Raw genomic sequence first — 15,485 nt, forward strand, 5'->3', positions numbered from 1 at the left:
AAACATTTCTCCGATTTATATATCCAAGTACCACGCTTCTTCGAACCCTTGTGAAAGATTAATGAAAGAAATTGGTAAACTGTGCCGAATATACTGCCACAAAAGACATATTGATTGGGACACACACATATTCTCATTCCAAGATGTAATTAATTCCATACCAAATGAATCCACTATGCTATCTCCGTCTGTTATACTGAAAAATGCTGAACCACCTAACAAAATTAAAGAATTAATAACATTTCCTACATCTCGTCGATTACGACACCACGAAATAATTGACATTGCGCTGAACAACATCAAACGTGCCGCAGAGCGCCGGAGAAGACAGCAAAAACAGGTTTGTACACGCCGCGTCTTTCACGTTGGACAGAAGATACTAGTACGTACACACTATTTATCCAGCAAATTAAAAGGTAAGTGCAGTAAATTTGAACTTCTATACGCAGGTCCATATCGGATTCGCAGCATTCCTCATCCCAATGTTGTACACGTCGAAACTTTGAGAACCAGAAAATCGAAAGGCAATCACCATATCTCAAACATTAAACCGTTTATTGAATGAAGACACTTTATGATTCAACACACTATGATGCCATTTACTAATGCAATTATTTCACCTGACCAATTACTGATGATTATCGTATTTTTTCTTGGCAAGTGCCCGGCAAGGTAAGGTTAGCAGGTCGCTTTTCTTGTCGTTACACATCAGACCGTGCATACTTTTCCAGACACTTACGTATTTTATGACTATTTATGCAATATTAGCTAATGACATGTTAATTTCATTACATATTTTTTCCATTAAAGTCTTTAATTCTCGCCTCTATACAAGCTGAACACAACGAACGTCACATTTTGTCTTTTTATGTATGATTGTACTCCAGTTTTGTTTGTATGCACTGTGAAATAGTTAAGATATAACACGCACCAGTTGACTTTGACATTTTTTTTGCCTTATGACATCTCAACATCGTGACTGTTTTACATTTTTTTTTTTTTTTTGCTGCTGCATTGTATTATTCTGTGTACATTTTCGCATCTGAACACTGTCAATGTCTTTGACATATTACGTTTTCTGTCATGATATGCTGTATGCTTAAGTATGTTACCATAAACCAGTCATTATTTAGTGGGTATATGATTTAAATGCAGGACATTAATCTTTGTTCATGAATTTCAGAAAGAAATGATGCATGTAAGAAATAAATTCAACAGAAATGGGAATTTCACCTACGGAATAAACGAAAGGAGATGCAATAACTTTATGAGGAAGAGTAAATGGATCAGAATTAACAAGCATTAACAAGAATATACTATACTCACCGTAGAATAGCAGTCTTAACTAATTTTTTTTCTTTCAGAATACAAGGTGATTGATGCAGGCTGTCAGACAGAACTACACATCTTAGTTTTAGTGATGAAATATGCTAGAGATAAGGAATAGTTGTATAATGAGTAATGAAGTGATTTTTTGCAGATGATAATGAATACTGATGAAGAATATGCTGTTATGAATAATGAAGTTTTTCTTTACAGGTGATGATAATAGTGAAGTTATGATGATATGGATAATGAAGTTTTTTCTTTACAGATGAGGATAATGTTGAAGTTATGTATTTATGCTACGTAGTTATTTAAGTATTTGTTGCAGTTTGTTTTGACAGCAGGTGTTACATTGCATAGTAGGATGACAGAAAGTTTTGGAAAGGACAGCTATGGAACACATTTTTATACGCATTTCACTACCTGTTAATTCGAGGTTCACTACTTCTCAGCATACTAATGCGTTTCTTCTTTCAGGTCAATAATCCATTTTGTATTTTTTCAAGAGAAGCTTTTCATGATACTTGCTAAACCTGTTATTTATTATACCTGTTCTAGTACTTGCATTTTTATTTTTTTTTACCCATTTGTGCTTATCATTTATAAATGTGATCACATATACTGCCTTGTTGCATGACCTTGCTACAGCTGACTCATGACGAATGACGTTACTTATCCTCATTTGCAGCAACAGGTCAAAAGCAAATAGTGTTATGTCTCAGCAATTAACTATCGATCCCAACGCAATGCATTGCTAACAAAAAAAAAATGTATTACCAGTCCCAAGTAGTGATACCAGTTTGAGAAAATTCTGAATAATACTGATTAGCTCTGAACAGTATGTCACTTGAGTAATGACCTCTTAATGAGACAAAAAAGTATATATTTAAAATAATGCTTTGTCACTAGCTAATAATTGCCACTGTTTATTGTAATGAGACTACTTATAATGCGCATGATTATTAATGCTATGATTGTAATTAACTGATTTTAATAATGACTTTGTAATGATCTGAATACTACTGAAGGAGAAACACTGTTTATTGTAATGAGACTACTTATAATGCCTATGTTTACTAATGCTATGACTAATTAACTGATTTTAATAATGACTTTGTAATGATCTGAATACTACTGAAGGAGAAACACTGTTTATTGTAATGAGACTACTTATAATGCCTGTGATTATTAATGCTATGACTGTAATTAACTGATTTTTAATAATGACTTCGTAATAATCTGAATAATACTGAATGATGATTCTATTCAATACTTGCTGGCCACTGAGTGCCAATAATTAATGTCACTTGAAGAATTGCTATTAATTATGCCATTAATTAGCCCTTTTTTTCCATGTTGAGTTTTCATATTTTGGTTAATGGCCAATGAGTGCCAATAATTTGTATCACTCAATGTATTATGTTAATGCTAGGCCAATAATTGACTCTCCTTTTCAACTAAGACTTCTGATGAACATTATTCTGTCATACTAAATATACTTTGTAACTGGCCAAGGACCGCCACTGTTTATTGTAATACGGTTACCCATGATGCCAGCTAGTGATTCTTAATAGATTGGAATGACACATAATTAATTAACTATGGTACTGTTTAATAATGCTTTGTAATTAGGAGAAGACTAATAATTCTTACTATTGGAATGACTGATTAATTAACTGTAATTAGACAAATGATTAATTAACGACAAATGATTAATTAACTGTAATTAGGAAAAGGCTAATGATTATTATTGGAATGACAAATGATTAATTAACTGTAATTAGGAGAAGGTTAATGATTCTTAATTACACTCTGTAACTGAAAAGAATGCGATTATTTAATAATGCTTTGTAACCAGGAAAAGAAGGCTACTGATTGCATGTAAAACAATTAATGAACATTTTTCTGTAATACTACATACTTGGTACAGAAATGTTCAATAACTGGGCTATGAATGCCACAAACTAATTAAGTCTCTAATTGTCAATATTATGTGACTTGATGTCCTTCACCTCATAAGCTGACTACCCTGAATTATTGCAATGTCCATTTGTCCTGTTTATCCTAGTGATCATGGAGCACTATATTTGGTTTTGCACTAATTCTACATTGGTGTGCCTTGTAAGAGTGTGGTGTTGACACGACATGCTGTCCACCACCATGAACGATGAAGACATTATTATGGTCCCACTGTTTGGTGTACCTAATGTACTGCCAAAATGAAAATATGGAACATTACTACGACAATTCAGTGTCTTGGCTACACTGATAAATTCTGATGGGAAAAGAACTTCAAGTTGTGTCACTTGGTGTTGTACTTCTGTGGAAAGATATGGACTTTCAGAACAGCTGTGTGCAATCTAAAGTGCTACAACCATGATGCAATCCTTCCCTTTCCTATCCTAATTCTTGTCACATAATGAAAATCATTTCTGTTCGTAGGTTATACATTTTTTTCGATTCGCTGAACTTCAGTGCGAGTACACTTATGTCACTGGTCGACATGATGTTTTGCCATTATGTTTATTTGTTGTGAAAATGCTAAAGACATTTTTTCAGTGCGTGTGCACTTTGGACATGACTTCTTTTGTCATTATGTTTATTTATTGCGAAAATGCTAAAGACATTTTTCGATTTGTTCTGAAGTACAGTATACAGTATACGTATGTACACTCTTGTCTTTTATATTGTATATACATTTTTATTTTTATGATATGTTCTGAACTACAGTGCATTTGCACTTCTGTTAGGTGTTAATATGTTTTCTACTGAACTTCAGTGCCTGTACACTTATCTCATTTTTCAATATGTTTTCTACTATTCTGTATATTCAATACTTTAATGCGAATGCACTTATGCCATTTGTTACTAATTGTACATACATTTCATCAATTACTGATATGTTCTCAACTGCAGTGCATGTGCACTCATGTCACTTGTCAACATAATATTTTTTTGCCAGTCTGTTTATTTGTTCTAAATATGCCAATGAATTTTTTCAGTGCCTGTGCACTTTGTTTTCTGTCAAATAATTTGTATATACATTTTTCTCATTTGCTACTATGTTTTGTACTCACATCTTGTCTTTGTCTGATATATCTTGTACTTAGTGCGTGTGCACAACATTTACTTTATGTACTACATCTAATTATTCTGTAAATTGTAGAAGTTTATTAGTTAATTAAAAATTTTGCCGCGATTGGCAAGTCCAAATGACTCACCATCGCTGCCAAATTTTTGCCCCCCCAGTGGAGGGTTATGAAACACGTATGTAACATAGCAGCGATGGCGAGGCATTGTAGCATCTGTGACCAGAGAGTATGCGCTTGACCACGCGAGTGTTGCGAGCGGTTCTCAGTCTGTCAGTAGTCGTTGCGAGTCCGTAGCTCTGTCTAGTTGAGGGCAGTACTCTAGTAGTAGTCGTGCAGTGCAGTACGCTAATAGTCGTCATGCAGAGCGGTCGGTCAGTAGTAGCAGCCCAGTGCGGTTGTGTGATGTAGGCGGTCGGCAACACTGGTCAAGATGCTGAATAAGGTATACTGTTAATTAATATAATCATTAGATAATGAAAAAATTTGTTTATTGTAATTAATTTCCAACAAATGCCCCAATAATAATTTTGATTTCAAAAGCATTTTTTTAAAAAAATTTATTGTTTATTGAACTAAAGTTTTAATTGCACTTCCCCTTTCATTCCACTTCCGTTAAAGAAAAATTCCAGTAAAATAAAAAAAAAGGAATATTATGATTTGCAATGCAGTTCCTCCAAGCCGTGCGGAAAGATAAGAGCAGAAATGTGACATCCATTTATTCTGAGGTAAGACTTTAATTCTGATTGTTTTGCACAGGGCCAAAGACCGATATTTCGGTTTAATTGAATTTTCTTGTCACTCAATGGACTTTAATTTTTTTATGAAAAACTTATACTTAAGTCAGATTGCGATTCTCACTTTTATTGTCATTAAATTTAATTGCTGGGGGAGGTTACAACTAGAAACGTATGTAATCAGTATTACAGTCTTATGAAATAGTGTAGCGCTCTTTTCAAAACAGTTTAGTTTCGTGACCGAAACACAATTGAACCCTTTTGTTTTCACCCTTCAGAAAATTACATTTTACCTCTAGGGAGATAATTATCCCCAGGCCTGAAACCTCTGCTCTTGAGGCCCTTCCAGCCCGACGTGCCACTACGAATTTGTTTTACGTAAAAGACGAATGGTAACTGAAGGAGAGTCCTGCAGAGATCTTCGACGAACCTCCGCTTATTTACTTGTTGCCAGCAGTGTTTATACACAGCCTAGTTACTGTGTACCTAGCATGGACACTGTTGACCACTGCTCGCTGTGAGTCGGAAGCCACAGCACGCAGCAGTAGCCGCCCGCGCTCACCCGTCACCAGCCACAACATACCAATCGCCGTCTCCACAAGGACGCCGGCCAGGTGCCAGGTTTTTCTGCTACCGAGTTCCTCCAGCAAAGAGGGCGGGGCCTACCTCCCTCCAACTCTCTCTCTACCTGACGCGGTGTGCACGTCATGCACGCAAATAGGCGGAGAGACCCGCTACTGCTTCCTTAAGCTGGTGGCGACAGATCACCTGAAATAATAACCACCGTAACTTAACTAGTAATTTTCGTGACCGAACTCAAATGGAATGACCACACGCAATAAATTCTAGGAGAAAAAGATGCCAGGGTGACAAGGTGACAGCGCCTGCTCGTCATAACCTATTTCGTTCGGATTTGTGGTATATGCAGAGCTTGGCCAAGAATGAAAGTCATACAACTGGGAGCTCCAGATGGCCAAGGGTTAAAAAAATAGCATTTTTGGCGTGCTTATGGCGAGGTATGAGCCACTTACCTTTCAGGCAGCGTTTGGCGCAGAGGAAAGAGTACAGCACGGTAGCCCAGGGGTCGTGGGTCGAGTCCATGTTTGTAAACCTTTATATTTTCAATTTTTACTTTACTTTCATTGCAAATCAACTGAAATAATGCTCAATATATCGTGTTGATTAATATTGTCATAAAATGCTTTAAAAGGAAAGGTCAACGAAAATTGGGGATTGCAAATAAATTTACAGGAAGCAATTGTAAGGCGTACATGAGAACTACGTATATAAAATTAGTTAACTGCAATTTGCATGAAAATGCAAAGGATGGACATTAATAACTTTCAGACGTCTTCACCACACTTTTTATCATTTTCAAAATCACCCTACGCGTTTTGACATTCCGTCATTTTCAAATGCTAAAAAATACAGTTCAAAACTGGTATCAAAGGACATGAAAATGTTACTTTTCACCATTGATTATGGTCTTAGTACAGTAAGTAGAATGTTTTTTAGCTTACCAGTTTTATGTCCATAATAGAAAATTGTTCAATAGATACACAGTATATCGTCAACTTTCTTCATCAGGAGACAAGTGCAAACTGCTACAAAGGAACAAATTGGAAATCAAGTTGATTAAACCGCGAAGCGACGCTGGATACGTGGTACATGCTGCTTTTGTTTGTTCAGAAGTAAATATTTCATCATTACATCTACAAAACAATTTCAGCAGTAAATAATTCATAGAAATCCCCTTACAGTGTTCCACAAAAAGGTATTTTATTTTACAAGATAATACGTAACAATTGGAATGGTCGACCATTAAAAGCTGCTACGCACTGTTTTGTAAGTAAGTACCCTTTTGCAAAATACTGTAAATCTATTTCCATAAATTGTGTGCTGATGAAATTGTCGACTGTTTAAAAAATTTTTTCAGCATTGATCTTTAAAAAAACACGTTTTTGTGAAACACTGTAGAGTGATTTCCATGAATTGTTTACTGATGAAATTGTGTTACGCAATGTAATGATGAAAAACGAAGTAGTGAGAAACAAATGCACCTTGTACAACGTACCCAGCGCCGCCTGGCGGTTTAGTCTACTTGGTCTCCAATTTGTTCCTTGGTAGCAGTTTGCACTTGTCTCGTGATTAGGAATATTGACGAGATACAGTGTATCGAAATGCAGCGTGTTTTCCTATCTTTTGATACCAGTTTCCTAGTATGGTAAAGCCACCGAGAATAACAATGTCGAAACGCGGAAGGCGATTTTCGAAACAAGCAATAGTGCGGTTAAGACATCCGAAAGTTATTACAGAACAATTAGATACTTTTATTATTTTACATTTGATGATGTACAGGTGACGGGGTGATATCCATCGTAAAAACAAGGAAACAAACATTTTGTCGGCCTCTTGCACACGTTATAAACGCCGAATTTTTATGATTACGTGGTTGTATTAAAGATTTAAGGAAAAACAAACTCGATTTACAATTCAAAAATTTCTCTCTCGTCACATGTATGACATTAAAACTCACGTAACGCACCATTTCTCTAAATATTGGCGAGGATAGCCGGGGATGGACAATGATACGATCTTCTCGGGATGTGATTCTTTCTCTCTCTCGACAGGAGAAGTTTTTCCGGTTTTTGGATCACATTCCTTGTTGTTCCATAAAAGCACGGGAGAACTGCCGGTATCAGTTTTTATGGAACAATCACTACGCCGGGAAAGCTTTAAACATCACACATTCCTTGTTGTTGTTGTTGTGGTCTTCAGTCGTGAGACTGGTTTGATGCAGCTCTCCATGCTACTCTATCCTGTGCAAGCTTCTTCATCTCCCAGTACTTACTGCAAACTACATCCTTCTGAATCTGCTTAGTGTATTCATCTCTTGGTCTCCCTCTACGATTTTTACCCTCCACGCTGCCCTCCAATGCTAAATTTGTGATCCCTTGATGCCTCAGAACATGTCCCACCAACAGGTCCCTTCTTCTAATCAAGTTGTGCCACAAACTCCTCCCCAATTCTACTCAATACTTCATCATTAGTTATGTGATCTACCCATCTAATCTTCAGCATTCTTCTGTAGTACCACATTTCGAAAGCTTCTATTCTCTTCTTGTCCAAACCATTTATCGTCCACGTTTCACTTCCGTACATGGCTACACTCCATACAAATACTTTCAGAAACGACTTCCTGACACTTAAATCAATACTGGATGAAATGATAATTAAATAGACACCCTAGCTGCAAGCAGGCGTTGATACACTTCATTGGGGACATGTTGAAAATGTGTGCCCTGACCTGGACTTGAACCCGGGATCTCCTGCTTACATGGCAGACGCTCTATCCATCTGAGCCACCGCGGGCACAGAGGATAGTGCGTCTGCAGGGAGTTATCCGTTGCACGCTCCCCGTGAGATCCACATTCCCAACATGTCCACAACACTACATTCGTAGTGCGCCTAATAGATGTTTGCCCATCATACTCATGTAAGTAGGAGATCCCGGATTCGAGTCCCGGTCGGGGCACACATTTTCAACATGTCCCCAATAAAGTGTATCAACGCCTGCTTGCAGCTAGGGTGTCTATTTAATTATCATTTCATTTCTAGCAAAGCTGCATGGTCATCCACGGTAACTGTTCTTTCGGGAACAGATACTACCGTCATATATAGTCAATACTGGATGTTAATAAATTTCTCTTCTTCAGAAACGCTTTCCTTGCCATTGCCAGTCTACATTTTATATCCTCTCTACTTCGACCACCATCAGTTATTTTGCTCCCCAAATAGCAAAACTCATCTACTACTTTAAGTGTCTCATTTCCTAATCTCATTCCTGCAGCATCACCCGACTTAATTCGACTACATTCCATTATCCTCGTTTTGCTTTTGTAGATGTTCATCTTATACCCTCCTTTCAAGACACTGACCATTCCATTCAACTGCTCTTCCAAGTCCTTTGCTGTCTCTGACAGAATTACAATGTCATCGGCGAACCTCAAAGTTTCTATTTCTTCTCCATGGATTTTAATACCTACTCCGAACTTTTCTTTCGTTTCCTTTACTGCTTGCTCAATATACAGATTGAATAGCAACGGGGAGAGGCTACAACCCTGTCTCACTCCCTTCCCAACCACTGCTTCCCTTTCATGGCCCTTGACTCTTATAATTGCCATCTGGTTTCCGTACAAATTGTAAATAGCCTTTCGCTCCCTGTATTTTACCCCTGCCACCTTTAGAATTTGAAAGAGAGTATTCCAGTCAACATTGTCAAAAGCTTTCTCTAAGTCTACAAATGCTAGAAACATAGGTTTGCCTTTCCGTAATCTTTCATCTAAGATAAGTCGTAAGGTCAGTATTGCCTCACGTGCCTTACCTGACAATAAAAATAGATGTCGCAGACATGCACTAGCGGAGTGCATTTGTGGGAGAATCACTTTAAAACTGCATCATGGCAATCGTTCTCCGTCTTGAATCTCTGCGTCGAATCGTTCATTTGTTTGTCCTTCCCACGAGCCTGTTAACTGAAGAAATTTGTTCTTCTGCATGTAGAGCTTCATCAAAGCAGTCAAAAAGTTTTTGTAAAGACTGTTGTATGTTTCCCAGATTTTGGTGAAGTAATGACGACATTCCTATATAGTGTCGTGTTCCTCTCGGCCCTTTTAGGAATCTTCGGTCCAAATCAGCAACTACTCTCTTGTAAGCTTAGGTAGATTGTTGACAATAAGTTTTGCAGAAAGGGTTATAGAACACATTTCGCACTATAATGGTGGTTTCCTTGTTCTAATCCTGTAGTTTTACGAGATCCACTTTCGCTTCTCGATGGTCCAGGATTCAGTTATAAGTCAGTTGGTAATGAGAACGTGGAAAAAGAACATACGGATGTAAATAGTTATTAAATGCAACGTCAAAAAGAGCATTTCGATTCACATAAACGTATCAGAATTCTCGATATACTTGTTTGATCGGATAGTTTTGTTTCAATCCCACTTTGGAAAGTTATCTGGAGAGCCCTCCTTTCTTGGATATTTTTTTGCACTCTCAAATGTTTCATCCGCCTATCCTTTTCAAGCCTTTCACGAAAATATTAATAATTATTATATACTGAGCTTTATTTCTGTTCATTCCCAGGGTTAGTAACGTAAAAATTCAAAATAATAAAGACTATGAACAGGGTCTCGATCTCAGGGCATTCGGATCACCGTTCTGTACTTTTTCCGCAACGCTAACAGCCGCCTGAAAACTACGGTAACACTAATGACCCATGCCTCGCCCGACCCACGCCGAAAAGTTTTTCTAAGCGCTTGGCAGTTTGGAGCTCTCACTTCATTTCTGGCCAAACCCTGCATATACCGTAAATTTGGACGAAAACGGTGATGACGAGTAGCTGCGGTCTCCTTGTGAGAGTAGTTGGAAGAATCTTCATGAAATGTAATTCATCCACAAATAAAGGTACAAAATACTTCAACGACTAGTTCTTGAGCATGGGACCCTAACCAGCATGGATTAATAAGAGATATAGAGAAGATTCAACGAAGAGTGACGTGTTTCGTCGCGGTATCGTTTAGTCTTTTAAATGTGATTTCACTTTTTAAATTCCAAGAGAGCACATTACGCTAAGAGTCGGGCAACAATCCCCCGTTCCCCAGTATTCCTCTTGCGATATGATCACTAAGAGCAAATCAAAGAATTTAGTATCTACGCAGAATTTGCCGTTGAATTAGCTGCACTCTTGATTGTTGATATTTCTAAAAATATTATAAATTCTGTATATCGATATTTAAATGAATATCGTCATTGGCCCTCGATGTTTGGCAAACAGTATAAATATATCGAAGGAATAGATATCGATGTACTGGACTAAAAAAATATCGGATACACATTGTAAATATACTGCTGGTTTTAGAGTTGTATATTTAAGTATCGATTTGTTATTATATATTCTGCACATCAACTAGCTAGCAGCCTATCCCCTTTAGAGCAAGAATTGAAAGAAAAGCGTTTGATTAGAAAATTTGTAAGTTGATAATCGAACTTTTTGCAGATGATAAGCTTGTATTACAATACTTTTTTTATCGAGTTTTGTGTTGTTAACTAACAACTGTGCACATGGTGCGTTGTCATGCAATATCTCGTTCCAGTTAATCTCTCATACTTTATTTTCTTAATTTTTCATTGGCTACATGTCCAAATAAACCTTTTTCACACTGATGTAGGAACACTGCGTGTAAGCTAAACGTTGCAGTTTATGTAGAGTGCGCCGAGCGCCGGTTACGTCAGTATTTCCCTCGCACGTCTCCATCCGCCGCCAAGATCAATCTCGTCATTTAGATTTTTGTTCATTTCCAGCAACTGTTTTTGAAGATTGCAGATGTGAAGAAATAGCACACTAGTTGCGTTAAAAATGAAAGCTCAAAAAGTAGTGACTCTTTCACATAGTGAAAGTAAAATTACGTTGTATTACGGTTCCAAAAGAACAATTTCAAATGTTTACCGAAAATTGCGAAACATAAAATAAAATTACCGGCACTAAATATTGCCATTTTGATATCGACATACCGATGTATCACGGGAGAAAATATCGCTGACCTATATCGGTATTTCCTGGGGGACATATCGATACATCGATGTTTTATCAACAGACCTACTCTTGACCACAATTTACAGGAGATTCCTTGACCAGAGATATCTTCCAAAAGTTCAGACGATGCAGGACCCATTCCTCACCTGCTGAGGCAGGGGAAGAGGTATCGTTCCGCTGTGTACCAGGGCACGCGGGAATTCAGGGAAATTAATCAACTGAATCACCGATGTCAGCAGATTTACCACTTGACGCGATACTTTGCTTCAACTTTTTCTGATATTGTAATGATGGGCCATTCCGACAAAGGGTTAAGATTATTTCTATATGAAGTACTCTTGTTGTTATTTTGCCATCTGAAGCAGCACTATTGGAGAATGTTACCATAGCTGAAAGACAACAAACGTAATTTATGCACTGCAAAACACCACCATATTTCCTGTGCCTCATACGACATCTAAGGGTGTCCCATAGAGGATGCAACTCTGGAAATTCCATCAATTTCTGTTCTACTAAATTGGTGACACCGATCATTGCACAATTTTCATCTGTATCCTTTGTGGTTCAGTAATGGAGTACTTCACGAGGAAATATCATGTTTTCATACTGAAAATTTATTGCTGTTGGTAAAACATTGAAAGTACTCTACCTGTTTTGTGGCTGGAATGTCTTTCGCCTTGTACCACGCACTTTTGGGTAACTGAGAGCTAACTGTTGCACAAATACAGTGCTTAACATTTTCTGCATGCCCCTGAATAAAAAATCGTCTGGAGTTCCATGAACATTGATTAAATGTCAGCTGTAGTTCCCATACTAAGGAGAAAAATGCACAACGGACATTTGATTAGCGAACTCCAAAGTGATCGATCGAGTCTTGTACTTCACTAGACATACCAACTAATTTTCTCCCACAGGGTAGGCCTACATGAGGTTATAGTTCACAAGAGAAGCGAAGGATTGCTGGTATGCAGTTTTGGCGAAGTTTGACGAACTAAGTGGCTTTATGACGGTTTATTTAATAGATGGAATATGAAGCGTGGCGCCTTTATATAGCTCCTGTCTGGAGCCTGTGTATTGGGAGAATGACTCATGCGTGCACAGTGAAAGATGGTCTGAAGTGGCTTCAGTCGAATACGCAGTTCTATTTTTCATCCATCAGAGTACAATAGCGGACGGAGACATTCAAGAAACAAGTCAGGAGAATGTTTTTGTGAATTGTTCTGTTTATTTCTTGAAGATTTTTTTGTTTATGTTTGTACAGTTTTAAAAATGTTTTTAATAGTATCAATGACGCGTAGATGTGGTCCAACGCAAGTATGCACATCATTGTTATGTTGACAAACGCTGTAGAACCAGCGTGAGAAATTTTTAAGACAGTGTGAATGCACACGGCAGGGAATTTTGTATCATAATATGTTAAGTAAGGTTATGGTAAAAGGAAAGCTAATTCGAGTGCAAATGAAAATAGTTTTACGTAGAAGAAGGTGTAATGAGATGAATGACGAACACTAACTTCACTTATCGAAGGTTTATTCAGCACTTGCACATACAAGAGCGCGGAGCGAACTGCCTCCGGCCAGAATACATATGTACGGCTACAGATCATTCCAGTACAATGATTCTTGACATTTGTGGATACTTCTACAATGTACTCGAACCGAACATAGAAATTAAAACTGTACAGTTCAGGTGAGTTTTGAACTCACGACGCGCCGCGCAACACTTTAGTATCGTAACCAGTACACCACGGCGATACTCATCTTCTCCTGCGACAATAGTTAATAACATTAAGAAAAAATAAAATATCAGAATGTTAAATATTTATTTCGGAAAAAATTACAATTCGAAAGTGTGTTATTTGTTGATTGGTTAGTCATGAAAAGCGAGAACTAACGCGAGAGAATGTTTTTCTATTGGCCTTAAAGAAAACTGACCAGTCAGAACGGAGTATTCTTCGCGCGTCTTTTTTCTTGGAGAAAAAGAATGCTTACAGCAGTCTAAAAGAGGCGGAGAGCAGTCTTTCAGTGGTACGGTCTTGTGTAGTATGAGCTCCGAAAGAAGTTATAGTTTGCCAGTTTTAGTTGTGCTACACGCCTCAAAAGTGCTTTAAAGTGAAAGCATATTTATTCCGATATGTTTTTTTTAGAAAGTGCGGACTTTTAAAGTAATTTTGTGTATGAGAAAAGACAGTAATTCCACGTGGCATATTGAGCAGATCGGTGACCAAAAACTTGACTGCATTAGACACCGATAAACTTAATAGTGTGGCGAGCATTTTCATTTAAAAACAATCCGTGTTTAGTAGGTTTCAGATTTCGGGAAATACGTTACCATGAACTTGCTAACGTGAATGAAAGGGTTTGTGCATAACTTTGTTAGGGTTAGCACGGGTTTGGCAGTGAACTAGTAATTCTAAACTTCAGAATATACCGAAGTTTTGCCAGTATTTCCACCTTTAATTCAAAATTAAGGCATTTCCTGATTTTTAAAATAGATACCTTGTATGCAGCCTGGTGCGAGTCGCAGTACGGTAGGTTTCTATTGGGCTTTCCTACCGGCGATTTGCTGCGACGAGTTCACAGGTAGGTGCAGGTAAAAGTCCAAGAAAGAAACCGCGGCACCACAAGTGGACTCCTGAAATTGCATTTGCATAGCACACACAAAAATACTAATGCTGTGGTCCCGTTAGAGCAAACCATAATAACGTATCAATCATTATTAATCACCGAGGATTTGTGGACTAAGTAAACGCAACATGCATTCGCATGTGCTCACACACAAAGATTGAAACTCGCCGAGTAGTCGAAATCAGAGTTCATGACTTTCCACTAATAACTGAATCGTCCAAGACGGTTCGAAGTCACAACGAAAGTTAGTTGGGTACACCATACATGAAGTGGATCGTGACTAATAGACCAGATTTGGGTTCATTTGAATTTATATACGTAGAACGGTACTAAAATCATCACTCGCTAGAATCCGCCCCTGCTCCTAACGTTTGATATTAATCGTTATAGAGAATCGTAACTCAAAACTGAACCAATTCTCATTCAGAAATCACTGTTCTCGTGTGCACTGTAGCAGCACGTCACACTTACGTGACCGCAGAGCATCGAGTAATGCTGCGACTCGATGCATCCGCTTCCCTATAACTTCTGTTAAAAAACCGAACTGCCTCGTCTCTGCGTACCGAGAGCGAACAGAATTGGTGAGGTGCACTAACCAGTCAGCAAGACCAATTTGGCAGGGATTCCAGGCGTTTCCTCCAATCAGAACACAGGAGAGGAAGCGCCTTGTTCCTTTGGTCTAAAATATTCCACCCGATTTAAGGTCTCGAATTCTGAAGGCGGCATCGCCACGCTTATATTCGGAGGGACCAATGGCGTGGCTGTGCGTCCAGGTATTCGACAGGGAGTTGTGAAAGACTGTCGCTACATTCAACCGCCTTTCCAGACTGTTACTGCAAACTTACACAAAGAATTTTAACTTTAATTTATGCAGTTGAAAGTGTTTGTGATCACCGCCACACTCATTCAGAACTACCGGTCATTCAAATGACAATTAATTGAAACCCCTAGCTGCCGACAGGTGCTGTTGACATACCTTGATGGGGACAGCTGAAAATGTGTGTCCCGACCGGGACTCGACCCCGGGGTCTCCTGCTTGCATGGCAGACACTCTATCCATCTGAGCCACCGAGGACGCAGATAAATAACGCGACTGCAGAGACTTATCCCTTGCACG

The sequence above is a fragment of the Schistocerca piceifrons genome, chromosome 7 (assembly GCF_021461385.2).
Source record: "Schistocerca piceifrons isolate TAMUIC-IGC-003096 chromosome 7, iqSchPice1.1, whole genome shotgun sequence".
NCBI classification, from domain to species: domain Eukaryota; kingdom Metazoa; phylum Arthropoda; class Insecta; order Orthoptera; family Acrididae; genus Schistocerca; species Schistocerca piceifrons.